The sequence below is a fragment of the Dendropsophus ebraccatus genome, chromosome 9 (assembly GCF_027789765.1).
Source record: "Dendropsophus ebraccatus isolate aDenEbr1 chromosome 9, aDenEbr1.pat, whole genome shotgun sequence".
In the NCBI taxonomy this organism is placed as follows: domain Eukaryota; kingdom Metazoa; phylum Chordata; class Amphibia; order Anura; family Hylidae; genus Dendropsophus; species Dendropsophus ebraccatus.
In genome coordinates, this window is record NC_091462.1 from 63,229,001 (window position 1) to 63,247,110 (window position 18,110).

The following is an 18,110-nucleotide window of genomic DNA, read 5'->3' on the forward strand; positions in this document are numbered from 1 at the left end:
GGCAGCGATCAGGTAGACTGGAATGGTAGGATACTGTTTATGTTTGCACCTGAAGTATCTGGCTTTGTCTGGACGCCTGACACGGTGACACCTGACCCATGACTGTACCTTCTCCTGTTGTGAGAATCATATAATTTGTCAGGGCAGTTTTGGGAAATAAGAATAAAAAAAAAATTACAAAAACAAAATCTTCCTGTTTGAACAGTGTGTTGTTGTCACATTTCCTCATGGCTTTATGTTATGCTGTATACTGTCACATTCTTCATCAATGCTTACTAACAATCATGTTTTTATAAAACCCTGTAAAAAAAACTGTAAGGCCAGTTTCACACATATTGGATCTGCTGCGGATCCCTTGAATGCCATTTTGAATGAGAATACATACTTGCAGTGCGAGTGTGTAAGTGACAGCCCCCTTAACCCCCTGCCTGCCGGAGCATACATTACCTGCTCCACGCTTCGGGGTTTCTGGCTGGACGTCCCGCTTAACCAATCAAAGCGCAGCCCCGCCGCAGCCACTGATTGGCTAAGCGGGATGCCAGACGTCGGGAGCCCTCAAAGCAAGTCGGAGCCTGAAGCAGGTACAGTATCCTCCGGCCGGCGGATGGTTAAGGGGGCTGTCAATCCCGCTGCAAGTTTGTTTTCTCATTCAAAATGACAGGAAAGGGATCCGCAGTGGATCCATTACGTGTGAAACTGGCCTAAAAGTATGGTGACATGCAGGGCTGTGGAGTCGGAGTCGTAGAGTCGGTGCTAGTTTTGGCGGAAAAAATGTACCGACTCTGACTCCAGCTTTAAAAAAAATCCTAGAACAAATTAGAATTGAGTTTTGATATGAATTTTATAAGTTTTGCGCATCAATATATATTACTAGAAAATGTACCCGGCGCTGCCCGGGTATAAAATGTCAGTGTGTTAATTAGATTTGTTCCAAGGTCGCCCAGGAGGCCAATCTATACCCTTGTGTTTTTTTGTTTAAGGGGAAATCGCCAGGAGCCCTATATACCCCTACATACACTATATACTTCGACAGTTCTGCACTGTTTATGTAAATTGTAGGTTAGAAATAAACTAAAAACTTTAAACACCCTAAATACCTAATAGCCAAACTGAGATGTCATCATGAGATCAGACTGTATACAGAGCCTGGTTATATACAACATTGTCAGTGTTATATACAACCTGGTTATATGCAACATTGTCCGTGTAATAGACAGCCTGGTTATATGCAACATTGGCAGTGTTATACAGTATACAGCCTAGTATACAACATTAACCCCTAGGCGACCACTCCACGTGTTCAGAGCGGGGCCGTGCGGTGGCCGTGCTCTGAACCGGCGCAGTCCTGGATGCCGCTTGTAGCACAGGACCGCGGCTATTAGCGGGCACGGTCCAATCGCAATGCCCGCTAATACAGTAATCGGATGCAGCTGTCAAAGTGGACAGCTGCATCCGGTTACTTACTGTAGCACTTCCCTGGTGTCTAGTGGGGAGGATCGCTCCCCGTCGACTGCAGACCACAAGTAAGGTGTGTGTGCATACACAATCATGCATCATCATAATCTGGCCCTCTTCGCACTACCTTTCATCCTTGGTGAGGACAACACAGAAGAGGTTTCAAAGTTTCTAATACTGTATACACTCCCCCCCCCTTGCAGGTACTCCTATACTGTATACACTCCCTCCCTGTAGGTAGCCCCCATGTTGTATACACTCCCCCCGAAGGTAGCACCCATACTGTATACACCCCCACCCCTGTGGGTGGCCCTCATACTTCATACATTCCCCCACTTGCAGGTAGCCCCATACTTAATACACCCCCCCCCCCCCCCCCTTGCAGGTAGTCCCTATACTGTATACATTCCACCCCCGCAGGTAGCCCCCATACTGTATACACTACCCCCTTCTTGCAGGTTGCCCCCATACTGTATACACTCCCCCCTGCAGGTATCCCCCGTACTGTATACACTCCCCCCTGCAGGTATCCCCCATACTGTATACACTGCCCCCCTTGCAGATAGCACCCGTAGTGTATACACTCCCCCTTCAGGTAGCCCCCATGCTGTACAAACTCCCCTCTGCATGTAGCCCCCATGCTGTATACACTCCCCCCTGCAGGTAGCCCCCATGCTGTATACACCCCCCCTGCAGGTAGCCACCATGCTGTATACACTCCCCCCTTCAGGTAGCCCCCCATGCTGTATACATTCCCTAACACCCCCTTACTGTATACATTCCCTAACACCACCACCCAGAAGGTAAGCCCCTTACTGTATACACTGTACTGTATATACACAGTACACTGTTAGGGTGCCTTCACACCTACCGGATCCGCAGCGGATTTCACGCTGCAAATTCGTAGCGAAATCCACTACGGATAAAGTGTCATCCAACCCTATGACACTACATACTCGCAGTGGGATTGACATCCCGCTGCGAGTATGTAAATTAACCCCCTCGTCAGCCGGAGCGCAACTTACACTGACAAAGGCAGCCATCATCCTGCAAGCACAGACCGCTGTTAGATGGTGCAGGCTCCCTCCAGTGTGTTCAGCGCTGTGCTGCTGCCGGGAACGGCTCTCTCCTCGCGGTTCTGGACATCCCTCCCCGAAGCAAGCTGGAGCGGTGTGCGCAGCCTCCAGAGCTGTGAGGAGAGAGCTGTGCCCGGCAGCAGCACAGCGCTGAACACACTGGAGGGGAGCCTGCACCATCTAACAGCGGTCTGTGCGGGCAGGATGATGGCTGCCTTTGTCAGTGTAAGTTACGCTCCGGCCACCGAGGGGGTTATTTTACATACTCGCAGCGGGATGTCAATCCACCTGCGAGTATATAGTGTCATAGGGTTGAATGACACTGGATCCGCAGTGGATTTCGCTACGAATTTGCAGCGTGAAATCCGCTGCGGATCCGGTAGGTGTGAAGGCACCCTTACTGTATTTATTTCTGTGGATGTTGTGAGGCAGCTGGCCCTAGCAACCAATCAGATTCCAGCTCCCTTTGAAAATGAAAGTAGTAATCCTATTGGTTGCTAAGGCTCACAACTGCCATTTCTGCTGGTCAGCTTCAGCACTAATTATATCACATGTGTGTGCAGTGTGGAGATTTTCCTATTCATCTCTATGGGGCGCTGCTCTTCCCCCTCCCCCTCCCCTCCTGTACATCTGGCGGGGACGGGACCTTCGCTCTAACCTTCCCGGGCACCCAATGTATCTGTGGGCCAAATTTGGGGGTCAAACGGTTCAGGCGTTTGGAAGTCTATACGGGACAGACAGACAAAAGGACAGACAGACAGACAGACTTTCATTTTTATGATATAGATGAGCAACATTCTAGGACATTGGCCCTATTAGATAAGGGGGGTCATGGAAAAGTTGTTGGTCACTATTTGGCATTTGTTTCTGAGCTGGAAGAATCCATTGTGTGTGGGGAGATCTGTGCTGGTCTCTTCCTGGATGCTGGATGACTGTATATGAGCAGCAGTGTAATCTGATATCCTGTGTAATATAGAGGCGGAGGAGAAGACATAAGTAGTGTAGCAGCAACCTCTGTCCTCAATGTGGTGTTTTTCTTTAGTGTTCTATGGCTGCAGCAGGCTGTGTATGTGTGTGTGTGTGTGTGCGCGCGCGCTATGGCTGCAGTAGGCTGTGTGTGCGCTATGGCTGCAGCAGGCTGTGTGTGCTATGGCTGCAGCAGGCTGTGTGTGTGTGCTATGGCTGCAGCAGGCTGTGTGTGTGTGTGCTATGGCGTGCCCCCAAACACCCACAGTGACCTCTCTATATCACTATGGCTGACCTCCATATTACAGGTATCTGGCATTGTTAGCAGTGTTTCTGTGTGTATGGTGAATATTTAGTTAGAAACGTAGAAGATTGTCAGCAGGAAAAGACCACCTGCTCCATCTAGTCTAGTTGTGAGTTAGGGCTGGGCGATTAATCGAATTAATTCGATTAATTCGCCCAGACAGTTAGAATCGATTTGATTTTTTGTGAAAATCGTAAATTCGATGTTCACAAAAAATCATGGCGGGCGGCGCGGTAAAGTGTGGGGCCGGAGAGAGTTGCAGGACGGCGCGGTGAGGTGCAGGGCCGGCAGTCAGGAGAGATGTGGTACTGGCGGCTCCAGCCTCTCCACAGAGCCGCCGCTGACCTGTCCCCCGCCCCTTACACGTTAGTGCCGCGCTGAGCTGCGTCCCGCTCTCTTCCTGTCACACGTGCAGCTGACCGGTCTGTGGAGGAGGCGGCAGGGATCGCAGCAGAAGGAGATCGCGCCGCTGTGGGTCCTGGAGATGTACAGCGGGCAGCGGCGCGATCTCCTTCTGCTGCGATCCCTGCCGCCTCCTCCACAGACCGGTCAGCTGCACGTGTGACAGGAAGAGAGCGGGACGCAGCTCAGCGCGGCACTAACGTGTAAGGGGCGGGGGACAGGTCAGCGGCGGCTCTGTGGAGAGGCTGGAGCCGCCAGTACCACATCTCTCCTGACTGCCGGCCCTGCACCTCACCGCGCCGTCCTGCAACTCTCTCCGGCCCCACACTTTACCACACCTGCCTTAGTCCCGCATACCCCCTCTGTCACCCCCAGTCTGCCCCATAGCCCCTCTGTCACCCCCAGTCTGCCCCATAGCCCCTCTGTCACCCCCAGACTGCCCCATAGCCCCTCTGTCACCCCCAGTCTGCCCCATAGCCCCTCTGTCACCCCCAGTCTGCCCCATAGCCCCTCTGTCACCCCCAGACTGCCCCATAGCCCCTCTGTCACCCCCAGTCTGCCCCATAGCCCCTCTGTCACCCCCAGACTGCCCCATAGCCCCTCTGTCACCCCCAGTCTGCCCCATAGCCCTTCTGTCACCCCCAGACTGCCCCATAGCCCCTCTGTCACCCCCAGTCTGCCCCATAGCCCCTCTGTCACCCCCAGTCTGCCCCATAGCCCCTCTGTCACCCCCAGACTGCCCCATAGCCCCTCTGTCACCCCCAGTCTGCCCCATAGCCCTTCTGTCACCCCCAGACTGCCCCATAGCCCCTCTGTCACCCCCAGTCTGCCCCATAGCCCTTCTGTCACCCCCAGACTGCCCCATAGCCCTTCTGTCACCCCCAGTCTGCCCCATAGCCCCTCTGTCACCCCCAGACTGCCCCATAGCCCCTCTGTCACCCCCAGTCTGCCCCATAGCCCTTCTGTCACCCCCAGACTGCCCCATAGCCCCTCTGTCACCCCCAGTCTGCCCCATAGCCCTTCTGTCACCCCCAGACTGCCCCATAGCCCCTCTGTCACCCCCAGTCTGCCCCATAGCCCCTCTGTCACCCCCAGTCTGCCCCATAGCCCCTCTGTCACCCCCAGTCTGCCCCATAGCCCCTCTGTCACCCCCAGTCTGCCCCATAGCCCCTCTGTCACCCCCAGACTGCCCCATAGCCCCTCTGTCACCCGCAGTCTGCCCCATAGCCCCTCTGTCACCCCCAGTCCCCCCCAGCCCCCCTCATCTAGTCCTGTACTACTACACTCCCATCTATACCTGTACTACAGCTACACCCATCATCTATACCTGTACTACAACTACACCCATCATCTTTACCTGTACTACTACCACACTCCTCATGTTTACCTGTACTACTACACCCCTTATCCACTATACCCCCATTACTACCTACCTAGATGGAGGCACAAAGAAGATCTCCTATACTATATGGGGCACATATTTGGGAAAACTACTTATATGGGGGCACAGGGGGAGCACTGGTACACTGGGAAGCAATACCGTTGTCTCAAACGTCAATAAAATAGTATCTGATGCTGCAGGGAGAAAAATGTCCTGTTAGCAAAATGAAAAAAATTGAGATTTAAATCGAGAATCGTTCAAAATTTTTAAAAAATCGAGATTTTATTTTTTTGCAATATCGCCCAGCCCTATTGTGAGTAGTTCAGGACATGGAGGCTGGAGACTGACTGCATCCACTGCACACACAGGAGAAGCTGCTTCATATATTTCCTCAGTCCCTCAGAAGTCGCCCCAGGATCATGTAGGACATTAGGGAGAAGCTGCTGAGCCAGTGTGATAAACAACTCGCCTGGTATCTGACTGGCCATTTATGAAGGAGCAGGAGTCGGAGTCGGACTTGATAAAATTCAGGAGTCGGAGTCGGAGCTTACTGACTCCACAGCCCTGGTGACATGGACTGTTTGCACTGTGAATGTGATACTGCAGATGTAATGTGGATGAGTTTATGCTGTATTTAAAAGCAGTTTATTCCCTGTGCTAGTGAGGCATTTGGTGCACTGGGGGTGGGACTACAGCCAGCAATGCACCAATCCGCCCTGCTGATATTCATTATAAGGGGCAGGCCCGCCAGGGGTAGATCATGCAATAAGGGTGGTATTTCCTTATCTTCATCCTTAGCGCCCCATGCACTATAGGGAGGTTACATTTTTCTAACCTCCTGATAGTTTACCTTTAATAAATAAAGGGGTAGTTCATAAAAAAAGAGTTCTGTAATTAACTCAAGTCTTCCAGTACTTATCAACTGCTGTATGTCCTGCAGGAAGTGGTGTATTCTGTCGGGTCTAACACGGTGCTCTCTGCTGCCACCTCTGCCCATGTCAGGAACTGTCCAGAGCAGCAGCAAATCCCCATAGAAATCCTCTCCTGCTCTCTGTACTGCAAAGAATACCACTTCATGCAGGACATACAGCAGCTGATAAGTACTGGAATACTTGAGATTTTTTAATATAAGTATTACAAATCTCTGACACTTTATGGCACCAATTAATATGATTTTTTTGTGAACTACAGTACATCTTTAAAGAATACAGACACCAGCGTTCCCTACAGGGGATTGTAGAGGAAGCCTCCTGGTGAAAGCTGCTGTGATTTCACAAATCAAGTATGGCATAAACCACTGTTGTTATTAGCGCCGCACATCTCTGACGTCACACCAGAGTGACGTCACAGACGTGAGGCCGCGCGACTGTGTCACCGTCCACCAATCCTAATCGCTATGCTGTGTACCGGACAGGGACTCCCGCGGCTCCTTCTGTCAGCAGCTCGGAGCTCGCGGAGCTTCCTGTCACCGGTTTCCTGCTCATGAAATTAAGAGCCCTTGAGAAGCCTTTGCCCGGTTTACCACAGAAATGCCGGTCCCGTGTGCGGTCCTATCTCCGCACATCACAGACGGGTGACAGCAGCGGTCATACAGGCAGGGGCCACACTTACCTTCCCCGGTCCAGCTGACAGGCGGAGCCGAGCTCACGTAGCAGCCTCAGAGCTCGGGCACGTCTCGTCCCCGTTCTGACATTTCGCTGTAGCGGTCCCGCCTCCTCGGCTGAGCGGTGACTGGGCGGCTTCGGTTCCCGGGCGGGCGGCGGTTATGTCACACACAGACTGAGGCTTGTGTAGAGGTGCGGCTCCGCGGCCGCCCCCTCCCCTCAGCAGTGATGACACGGTGGGAGCTCCCCCTGGACATGGACGAAACCAGCATTTCTAGTCTGAAAGCTTTTACCTCTGGCCAAGTTTCCACGGACGAGTGTGAGACGAAAATAGCGGCGCGGCTGGGAGGCGGCAGAGTACAATGGAGCAGAGAAGTAGCTGAGGGGAGGACAGAGTGTGACAGGAAGGCCTCTACCCTGGCCTGGGAGAACACTATGGCGGCTATGTGGCCTGACAGAAATAGATGGATCCAAGGTTACTGACACTGTGCTCTAAGGGGGACATGGGTGGTGCCTTCTACCTTCTCCATGGCGTATGCCCCAGCCATAGACCTTTTCTCCCGCCTACTTCACCATGATTAAAGGTCCATTCACACTGCGTAATTGGCGCTGAGATTCCGCTCTGAACCCTCGCCCGCAGACTCTCCGCTAAATAACGTCATCTTTGCCTTTCAATGGGAGGTCTCCTGCCTCTCTGCTCAAAGAATTAAATAGGAGGCCTCCATTGAAAGACATAGCAGGCTGGATTTGGCTCAGATCCCCCTCCTGCGGACACCACGCCGATTCTGTAGTGTGAACAGGCCCTTGTGCCTGCTAGCAGCTGTAAATCAAGGCAGAAATTTACTCAGGAGTAGGTGTAGATTTATGCACCAGGCAAGTCCCGCCAGATTTGCCAAAAAAGCGCGTGTCTTAGTAAATCTGGACAGGAAAAGGGTGTCGGGCTTTATCCAAGACTGGTGTACAAGTACGTCAGTCTTAATAAATGTCTCCCTCAGGGTGCCCTGACACAGCACTTTTGTTTGGTGTTTTTTAGGCCCATAAAAAAAAAAAATGCCAATGCGGTGCAGGGCATTTTTTTATGCGGTTGCATTTTTTTGGAGCATTTTTCACTTTATGTGTGTATGTCTTTTTTGTACTTTGGGTGTTTTTCAGGTTGGCATTTTTACCCTAACATGAATTTCACTGTTGAAGTCCATGCTTGGGTCAAAATGCTGACCCAAGTGCACCCGACCTAGAAAGAAAGGAGTTAAGGGGCCCATTCCTTGCTGGAGCTGGTGGCAGACACGGCACGCAGAGGGTTCTGTATGCCATATCGCTCTGGTACTCCCTGTGGGCCAGACTGTGCTCCTTTACAAGGGAGGCCTGGAGCAGGGACGCTACTTCAGCCATTGACTGACAGAAATGACACGTGCCTTGTCAGCGAATCAGCATTTGCAACGATGCTGTAAGGTTTGAAGAGCCAGAGCCTGGCACACTTGTAGCTCAGTGTGCCAGGCTCTGGTGAAGAAAGAAGACATCGGGGTGAGTATCAATAGGGCCCCCCTTCTCCCCCCAGCACTGCACCCATCCCAGCAAGGAAGGGGGACACTTAACCCCTTTGTGCTGCAGCTAGTTTGGGCCTTAATGACCAGGCTAATTTTTCAAAATCTGACCCGTCTCACTTTATGCTCTTATAGCTCAGTGATGCTTTAACGTATGCTAGCGATTCTGAGATTGTTTTTTCGTGACATATGGCACTTTATGTTAGTGGCAAAATTTGGTCACTACTTTGTGTGTTTTTTGTGAAAAACATCAAAATATCATGAAAAATTAAAAAAAATTGCATTTTATGAACTTTGAAATTCTCTGCTTCTAAAAAAAGAAAGTTGTAGCGCATAAATTAGTTACTAAGTCACATTACCAATATGTCTTCTTTATTCTGGCATAATTTGGTAAACATATTTTACTTTTTTAGGGTGTTATGGGGCTTAGAAATTTATCAGCAAATTATCACATTTTCGTGAAACTGATTTTTTTAGGGACCAGTTCTTTTTTTAAATGGATTTAGAAGTCTGGTATCCTGAAAACCCCCATAAGTGAAACCATTTTGGAAACTACACACCTTAAAGAATTAATCTAGGGGTATAATGAGCATTTTAACCCTACAGGGGCTGGAGGAAAGTATTCACAATTAGGCAGTAAAAAAATTGAAAATTTAAATTTTCCAATAATATATACGTTTAGATTAAAGTTTCTCATTTTCAAAAGGAACATGAGAGAAAAAGCACCCCAAAATTTGTAATGCAGGTTCTCTTGAGTACAACGGTACCCCATATGTGGGCGTAAACCACTGTATGGGCACACAGCAGGGCTCAGAAGGAAGGGAGCGCCAATTAGCTTTTCCAATGCAGATTTTGCTGAAGAAGTTTCTGAGCGCCAGGTGCGTTTGTAGTGCCCCTGTAGTGTCAGCAGAGAGAAAACCCCCCATAAGTCACCCCATTTTGGAAAGTACACCCCTCAAAGAATTCATCTTGGTGTGTGGTGACCATTTTGACCCCACAGGTATTACAGGAAAGTATTCAAAAGAAGACAGTAAAAATGAAAAACTCGAATTCTTCCAATAATATGTTCGTTTAGTTTGAAATTTCTCAATTTCACGAGGAACAAGAGGAAAAAAGTACCACAAAATTTGTAACGCAGGTTCTCCTGAGTACAATGGTACCCCATATGTGGGCGTAAACCACTGTATGGGCACACAGGAGGGCTCAAAAGGGAAGGAGCGCCAATTAGCTTTTTCAATGCAGATTTTGCTGAAGAAGTTTCCGAGTGCCAGGTGCGTTTGCAGAGCCCCTGTAGTCACTCCATTTTGGAAAGTGCACCCCTCAAAGTATTCATCTTGGTGTGTGGTGACCATTTTGACCCCACAGGTATTAGAGGAAAGTATTCAAAAGTAGACAGTAAAAATGAAAAACTCAAATTTTTCCAATATTATGTTCTTTTAGTTCGAAATTTCTCAATTTCACGAGGAACAAGAGGAAAAAAGTACCACAAAATTTGTAACGCAGGTTCTCCTGAGTACAATGGTACCCCATATGTGGGCATAAACCACTGTATGGGCACACAGGAGGGCTCAAAAGGGAAGGAGCGCCAATTAGCTTTTTCAATGCAGATTTTGCTGAAGAAGTTTCCGAGCACCAGGTGCGTTTGCAGTGCCCCTGTAGTGTCCACAGAGTAAAATCTCCCAATAAGTCACTCCATTTTGGAAAGTGCACCCCTCATAGAATATATTTTGGGGTGTGGTGAGCATTTTGACCCCACAGGTATTTAAAGGAAAGTATTCAAAAGTAGACAGTAAAAATGAAAAACTCGAATTTTTCCAATAATATGTTCCTTTAGTTTGAAATTTCTCAATTTCACGAGGAACAGGAGAGAAATGTCACCCCAATATATGTAAAGCAGGTTCTCCTGAGTAAAACGGTACCTCATATGTGGGCATAAACCACTGTATGGGCACACAGCAGGGCTCAGAAGGGAAGGAGCGCCAATTAGCATTTTCAGTGCAGATTTTTCTGAAGAAGTTTCTGAGCGCCAGGTGCGTTTGCTGAGCCCCTGTAGTGTCAGCAGAATAGATTCCCCCCAAAAGTCACCACATTTTGGAAAGCGCACCCCTCAAAGAATTCATCTTGGTGTGTGGTGACCATTTTTACCCCACAGGTATTAGAGGAAAGTATTCAAAATTGGCCAGTAAAAATTAAAAACTCGAATTTTTCCAATAATATGTTGGTTTAGTTTGAAATTTCTCAATTTGACGAGGAACAGGAGAGAAAATTCACCCCAAAATCTGTAACGCAGGTTCTCCTGAGTAAAACGGGACCTCATATGTGGGCATAAACCACTGTATGGGCACACAGCAGGGCTCAGAAGGGAAGGAGCGCCAATTTACAGGAGCAAAACCGCAGCTAGTAATGGTTATTAGAATAGCGCAGTTACTAAAATAAAATAAAAAAAATGAGATTACAGGTAATGTGGGGTGGTTACGGGCAACCAGGGGTGGTTATGGGCAACCTGAGGTGGTTACAGGTAATCTGGGGTGGTTACGGACAACATGGGGTGGTCACGGGCAACCTGCTGTGGTTACAGGCAACGTGGGGTAGTTACAGGCAACGCGGGGTGGTTATGGGCAACGTGTGGTGGTTATGGGCAACGTGTGGTGGTCACGGGCAACCTGCTGTGGTTACGGCAACGTGGGGTGGTTACAGGCAACGTGGGCTGGTTACAGGCAACTTGGGCTGGTTACAGGCAACGTGGGCTGGTTACAGGCAACGTGGGCTGGTTACGGGCAACGTGGGCTGGTAACGGGCAACGTGGGCTGGTTACGGGCAACCTGCTGTGCTTACAGACAATCTGGGATGGTTACGGGAAACGTGGGGTGGTTACGGGCAACCTGCAGTGCTTACAGACAATCTGGGGTGGATACGGGCAACGTGGGGTGGTTACGGGCAACCTGCAGTGCTTACAGACAATCTGGGGTGGTTACAGGCAACGTGGGCTGGTTACGGGCAACCTGCTGTGCTTACAGACAATCTGGGGTGGTTACGGGCAACGTGGGGTGGTTACGGGCAATGTGGGGTGGTTATGGATAAACTGAAGTTCTTATAGGCAATCTGGGGTGGGTACCTGTAATCTGACATGGGCACCGCAATCTGGAGGGGGTCATTGGCAATTTGGGGTGGTCAGAGGCGACGTGTGGTGGTCAGAGGCGACGTGTGGTGGTCAGAGGCGACGTGTGGTGGTCAGAGGCGACGTGTGGTGGTCAGAGGCGACGTGTGGTGGTCAGAGGCGACGTGTGGTGGTCAGAGGCGACGTGCGGTGGTCAGAGGCATCGTGGCGTGGTCAGAGGCATCGTGGCGTGGTCAGAGGCAACGTGGCGTGGTCAGAGGCAACGCGCGGTGGTTACGTGCAATCTGGGGGGGTTACATGTAATCTGGCATGATTACGGGGAACCTGGGGGGGTTATGTGCAACCTGGAAGGGTTACAGACAATCTGGGATTGTTACTGATAAACTGAAGTGCTTATAGGTAATCTGGGGTGGGTACATGTAATTTGGGGTGGTTACGGGCAATCTGGAGGGGGTCACTGGCAAGTTGCGGTGGTTACGGGCAACGTGCGGTGGTTACGGGCAACGTGCAGTGGTTACGGGTAACGTGCGGTGGTTACGGACAACGTGCGGTGGTTACGGGCAACGTGCGGTGGTTACGGGTAATCTGGGGAGGGGTTAGGGGTAATTTGGGAGTAAACTGCAATTATTACTGTTTTATTTTTTTGTATGTTTGTCACTTTTTGTACTTTATACATTCATTTTCACTGTATTACTATGATTACTGTGATATTTTCTATCACAGTAATCATAGTTCAGTGACAGAGACCAAATTGGTCTCTGTCACTTTAAATTTTCAGAGCTTGGCTGGTTGTGAAGCGCATGCGCACTTCATAACCAGCCAGGACGTCGAGGAGGAAGGAGCTCCAGGAGCAGGTAACGTATATGGGGAAGGGGGGGGTGACTGGGGGACGGGGGTGACAGGGGGGGTGGGGGGGCGACTTGGGGGGTGGGGGGACATCACTTTTTATCCCCTGTCACCAATCATTTATGGTGACAGGGGATAAAAAGTGCCGGGAGCACATGGCACAAGCGATCAGCGGTATATAGTATATACCGCTGATCGCTTGTACCGGGACCCCACAGGGGGGTCCCCGATGACTGCCCCATGCTCTCCGTTACCTCCGGTGGCGGAGAGCATGGGGCTTTCATTCATTTTAACTTTTTAATCGCTGTGAACCGACGTTAGTCGGTTCACAGCGATGGCGGCGGCCATCTTGGAAATGATGGCCGCCGGGGGAGGGGGGTTAGTTATCGGGGCACTAGGGGGGGTCTGATCTGGGGTCTGATATACACTTATTTCATCTCCCCCCGCCGTAGATTCACGGCGGGGGGAGATGAAAGGTGGCGGCGGCACCGGTAATCCTCTTTACCGACGGCCGCCGCTATAACGTTAATAGCGGCGATCGTCGGTAAGGGGGGGGGCCGGGACGGACCTCACACACTGCCCCAACCCCTCAGCTACCTCCGGTAGCCGGGGGGATGGGGTGGGGGCCGTCCCGGCCCCGCAGCCTTATTCTCTGCCATCGCCGTAAAAAGCTGATGGCAGCAGAATAAGGCCCATTAGTGACAGCCGTAGAAAGCCGTATCGGCGGTCACTAAGGGGTTAACCCTCTTCCTTGCTGGGATGGGTATATTTTGACATTAGTGTGGCCCCCATGACATTGTTCAGTCTGGCACACAAAGGTTTAAGTGTGGATGCCATGCATCCTCATTTAACCTCTTGCATGGCAGACTTTAAAGAGGACCTGTCACCCCCCGTGTCGGGGTGACAGGCTCCCGACCCCCTGTTAGATCCCCCTATACTCACATGATCCCGCCAGGTCCCGCTTCCCGAGCTGGTCGGGTTACAGAGATATCAGCGCCCGAAGCGCGCGCTGAGAGATGAGTCCGATGCCCATAGAGAATGACGGAGCATCGGACTCCCCATTCATTCTCTATGGGCATCTGACTCTGCTGTCAGCGCGCGCCGGGCATCGGGCGCTGATATCTCTGTGACCCGACCGGGACCCGGCGGGATCACGTAAGTATAGGGGGATCTAACGGGGTCGGGAGCCTGTCACCCCGGTACGGGGGGGGGGGGGTGACAGGTGTCGGTACCTTGACTGCCCATATCGGTACCTTGATTGCCCATATACGTCTTTTTGATCGCTTTTTATTACATTTTTTCTGGATTTGATGCAACCAAAAATGCGCAATTTTGCACTTTGGGATTTTTTTGCGCTGACACCGTTTACCGTACGAGATCAGGAATGTGATTAATTAATAGTTCGGGCGATTACGCACGCGGCGATACCAAACATGTTTATTTATTTATTTATTTATTTGTTTACTTTTATTTAAAACCTGGGAAAAGGGGGGTGATTCAGACTTTTATTAGGGGAGGGGGCTTTTTACTATTAACAACACTTTATTTTATTTTTTTACACATATACTAGAAGCCCCCCTGGGGGACTTCTAGTATATACACTGTGATCTCTCATTGAGATCTCTGCAGCATAGATATGCTGCAGAGATCCATGAGATCGGCACTCGTTTGCTTTCGGCTGCTGCAGCCGAAAACGAACGAGTGCTGAGCCGAGGACGGCGCCATCTTGGACGCGTCCCCGGCCGGCATCCGTAACGGAGATCGCTCCTCCGGGACAAGGTCCCGGAGGAGCGATCTCCCCCACTAGACCCCAGGGAAACGTTGCCTCCGGTAATCGGAGGCAGCTGTCAACTTTGACAGCTGCCTCCGATTAGCTAATTAGCGGGCACGGCGATCAGACCGTGCCCGCTAATAGCAGCGGTCCCGGGCTACTCGCGGCACCCGGGATCGCGGCACTTCAAAGCGGGGCCGCCGCGCGGCCCCGCTTTGAAGTGCAAGTGCGGACATATGATGTACCGGTACGTCATATGTCCTTAAGAGGTTAAACCAAGTCACAATTGTGAAAAGCTATGAGCTTTTAAACCAAAACGCTCTTAAACCAAGGTACCACTGTACTCTCCTTTTATCCATCAAAAATGTTTTTCTTTCAAATCAACTGGTTTCAGAAAGTGATATAGATTTATTATTTACTATGGGCATTTGTCACTGCTCTCCAGAGATGTCAGCAGGGAGCACTGTTTTAGACTGAAAAAAAAAAAACATTTCAGCAGCACATACAGCAGCTGATAAGTATGGGAAGACTTGCGATTTTTTAATTGAAGTAAATTACAATTCTATATAACTTTCTGAAGGTTGATTATAAAGAAAACATTTTCGCTGGACAACCCCTTTACAGTCTCCCAAACGACATCTTGGATTGATCTAGGTTCTTTTTTGATCCTCTAATTTCATAGTAAAACCTTTTTAATAAGAGGATCCACGTCTTCTACGGCAAACAAAGGTCTCCCAGAACTATCTTCATCAGACATATCAGATACCTCAGAATCTGAGCCTTCTATACTATATTAATAACCCCTCCTCATGTGAATCAGACACTGACCTCACTTAGGCTATACAAGAGGGGTGTTTTTTATCTGTTTCTTAAGGCCCTATTATACGAAGCAATTTGCCGATAATCGTCTTGTGTAATAGAAGACAACAATCAGCCGTCATGCATGATGTCGGCTGATCGTTGTCTTTCAACATGTTGAAAAGTAAACAATCACGGTAGCAGCGATATGCTGCTGTCACTCCGTGCAATAGGAGCAGTGGCGGCAGACCACCGCAATCTTCTATGGGCTGCGCAGATGATCTAGCGATCACCCAGGTGCCCCCCGGCTTTTTCTCGCTTCCAACATAAGTAATAGTGCGAGCAGGGAACGAGGAGAAATCGAGCGCTGACCTGTCAGAGCTTGCTGGCTCCCTCTCTTCGCCCTGTGAAATAGGGGCTTTAGGCTGGGTTCACACTATGTATATTTGAGGCTGTATTTGGTCCTCATGTCAGGTCCTCATAGCAACCAAAACCAGGAGTGGATTGAAAACCCAGAAAGGATCTGTTCACACAATGTTGAAATTGAGTGGATGGCCGCCATATAACGGTAAATAACTTCCATTATTTCAATATAACAGCCGTTGTTTTAAAATAACAGCAAATATTTGCCATTAAATGACGGCCATCCACTCAATTACAACATTATGTGAACATAGCCTTTCTGTGTTTTTAATCCACTCCTGGTTTTGGTTGCTATACAGCCTCAAACATACAGCCTCAAATATACGTAGTGTGAACCCAGCCTTAAAGTGTAACTCATCTACGGAGATTAAATTCTTCCATATAGGCCACTGCAGGAGAGTTTCATCCTAATGTAACAACAAGAAAAAACACCCCTTAAAATATGAAGAGAGAAAGCTGAAAATATATCAAACTTGGGGTTATTTGTTTAGAAAAAAGATGTGATCTGATCATAATGGTCGAATCAGGGGCGTAGCTAGGGGTTCAGCCTGGGGGGGGGCGAGTGAGTCTAAGTGGGCCCCCAACCATTGTTACCCATAGGAAACCTCAGCAGGTGACAAGGATTTCTGAATAATAAAGGGAATATTCTTCTACATTTCTTATAGTGAATAAGGATAAAGAGCTGTGTAAGAGGCTTCTACATCTGAAATATAGAACCACAAAAAAAGTAAAAGGGCTCATCCATGTATGTACAATCCAAGATATGTGATGAGCTGCTAGATATCCACTTCTATTCTATCTATCTATCTCCTATCTATCTCCTTATCTATCTATCTCCTATCTATCTATCTCCTATCTATCTATCTATCTATCTATCTATCTATCTATCTCCTATCTATCTATCTATCTATCTATCTATCTATCTATCTATCTATCTATCTCCTATCTATTTATCTATCTATCTCATATCTATCTATCTATCTATCTATCTATCTATCTCCTATCTATCTATCTATCTATCTATCTATCTATCTATCTATCTATCTCCTATCTATCTATCTATCTATCTATCTGATAAGTACTGGAAGACTTGAGATTTTTAAACAGAGGTAATTTACAAATCTATATAAGTTTCTGAAACCAGTTAATTTAAAAAAATAAAAAATGCTGGAGTACCCCTTTAACTGACTTTAGCATAAGGTGTATAGATACCTGCATTTGCAACTACATGATGGTGCAGGTACAGCAAGGGGGTCAAATGTGTTGGGGGCGCTTGTGAAAATGTGGTAAGGGCTAAGCAGTAGAGGGAGGGAGAGCGTTTACCATGGTAAGAGCTCTATAAAGGGACACTAGTTAGCATGGCCTCTGAGAGAGTGTGGGTGCTGCATGAGGAGGAAGGCTAGGGATCAGAGTGGATGTGGGGGGCCTTTGGCCCCCGGACCTTACTCAGTTCAGCACTGGGGAAGGAAGGGGGGCTTTCATCAAGATTGGGGTTACTTGGAAAAAGCAGTGTGTGAATTACGGCATAGAGCGGTGTTCTACCAAATACAAAAACATCATTCAGTCACTCACAGGAGGCGGCTTCTCTGCATGAATTGTGATTTTTTTTTTTTATATTCAAGGTTGTTCACTTTTCCTTTGGTCTCCATCTGGCTCCGGCCACCATGAAGACTTTTCCGACCATGACTTGTCTCCACAGGATCTGCTAGAGAGACATTTTAGGCTCCTCGCTCCAGCATTATCCTCATCTCTATACAAACTCCCCTGTAGTGTAGCCCTCTCTGTGGTATTGTCCCCCCCCTCTCTGGGGTGTAGGCTTCTCTATAGTATTGCCCCCCTGTCAGGGCTGTATTAACAGCTGCTGCTGCCCTAGGCACTAAACCTGAAGACGCCCCATCAACACGCACCTATTGGCGATACCAGACCTGACCAATACCACCATACCCCCCACCCCCCTGGAAAAGACACCAGATTTACTGGCAAGTCTGAACGGTAGGAGGGAAACTAAAAGAATAAAAACAAAAAAATTTGTTTTTTCTGTCCCCCTGCTCCCTGGTACTGCCCCCCCCCCCCCACGGGTGCCTAGTGGTAAATACGGCCCTGCCCCCTGTGTGTAGTACACTCCTCTCCTCCTCTGTTTAGTACAGACTAGGGATGGTCCGAACCGAGTTCGGACGGGGTTCGTACGAACCCGATCCATCCGCAATGATTACCGCTGTCTGCCCGCTCCGTGCAGCGGGCGGATCCAGCGGGAGGAACGCCTGGAAAACTGGGATACAGCCATAGCCATAGGCTGTATCCCAGTTTTCCAGGCGGTCCTCCCGCTGTATCCGCCCGCTGCACGGAGCGGGCAGACAGCGGGAATCCGATGACGAGCGTTCGGGTTCAGCCGAACCCGAACCTCGGCGGGTTCGGACCATCCCTA

General features: G+C 49.4%; 1 protein-coding gene across 4 annotated transcripts in view; it reads right to left on the reverse strand.

Annotated features, from left to right (window-relative positions):
* Positions 1–18,110, reverse strand: part of INPP1 (inositol polyphosphate-1-phosphatase) — a 58,693-nt gene that overhangs the window by 23,925 nt on the left and 16,658 nt on the right. The window contains exon 1 of one of the 4 annotated variants that reach the window (XM_069985324.1): positions 15,635–15,659. The exons of 1 other annotated variant lie outside the window; for it this stretch is intronic. The gene's annotated coding sequence lies outside the window, so the exon portion shown is untranslated. Of the gene's footprint in view, positions 1–7,195; positions 7,435–7,481; positions 7,616–15,634; positions 15,660–18,110 lie in introns of those variants that run through there. 2 more of the 4 variants (XM_069985323.1, XM_069985322.1) reach the window with 2 other exon arrangements.